The 813-nt window shown below is 52.4% G+C and overlaps 1 protein-coding gene across 1 annotated transcript in view; it reads right to left on the bottom strand.

The window, feature by feature from the left end:
• HMGXB4 (HMG-box containing 4) overlaps positions 1–183 on the bottom strand; it is a 31,006-nt gene extending 30,823 nt beyond the window's left edge. The window contains exon 1 of the mRNA XM_011354432.2: positions 66–183. The gene's annotated coding sequence lies outside the window, so the exon portion shown is untranslated. The remainder of the gene's footprint in view (positions 1–65) is intronic.
• Positions 184–813: the final 630 nt, after the last annotated feature.

Below are 813 nucleotides of genomic sequence, written 5' to 3'. Positions count from 1 at the left end.
CGGGGCCGCCGCCGCCTCGTGGTGGGGGCCCAGCCCAGTCTCGTGGGGGCTGTGCTCGCCGCTACCTTCACTTGGCTCGCCCGGATCCCGCCTCCGCGCCGCCGACCACCGCCATCTTGGAGAAGGAGAGAAGAGCGCGAGCGGCCAGGGAGCCTCAGTCGAGCCCAGAGCGCAGACTCCGGCTCGCGAAGGGGAATCCCGGCGGCGAGAGCGCCGAGCGCATCGAATGCACCACGGCGCTCGCCGAGCGCGACGCCTGGCGCTCCTAGAGCATTTATTTATTTGCTATGCGCCTAGCTTGGGCGAGGAGCTTTACAAACATTTTATCATTGACTCCTCACTGCATGCTACTTGAGGTAGGTTTCGTCACATTTTACAGATGAGAAACGGGCTCAGAGAGGTTACGTGACTTGCCCAACGCTACACAGGTGTCTGGAATGGGAGGCAGGTTACTACTACCCTTGGTCTTCTGGTTCCAAATGCAGTGCCCTTTCCGGAAGACTATGCTGTTTCTTTCAAGATAGTCTTATACAGTAATTCTCCTCTTTGCAAAACCTAGGTCCATGCACATAAATGCAGTGGTGCCTCTTAGGAATTTAGCATCTACGTTTGGGTGTTGGGCATATTTGGAGGGAGGTGGAAGAATACTTTATAACAGTGCACTGTAAAATAATTTGCATGGCAGATCATCTGCATTTCTCCTCATAAGTTATTTGCATTTAAAAGTTAGAAACAGTCTTCAGAGAAATGAAGAGATGTCACATACAGTAGAGAGAGGCGTTTTTCTGGTTTGTCTGGAGAATTTGGACCAAT

The sequence above is a fragment of the Pteropus vampyrus genome, unplaced genomic scaffold (assembly GCF_000151845.1).
Source record: "Pteropus vampyrus isolate Shadow unplaced genomic scaffold, Pvam_2.0 Scaffold16, whole genome shotgun sequence".
Classification (NCBI taxonomy): domain Eukaryota; kingdom Metazoa; phylum Chordata; class Mammalia; order Chiroptera; family Pteropodidae; genus Pteropus; species Pteropus vampyrus.
The sequence above is the reverse complement of the archived record's forward strand: the minus strand, read 5'-3'. Positions and strand labels throughout refer to the sequence as shown.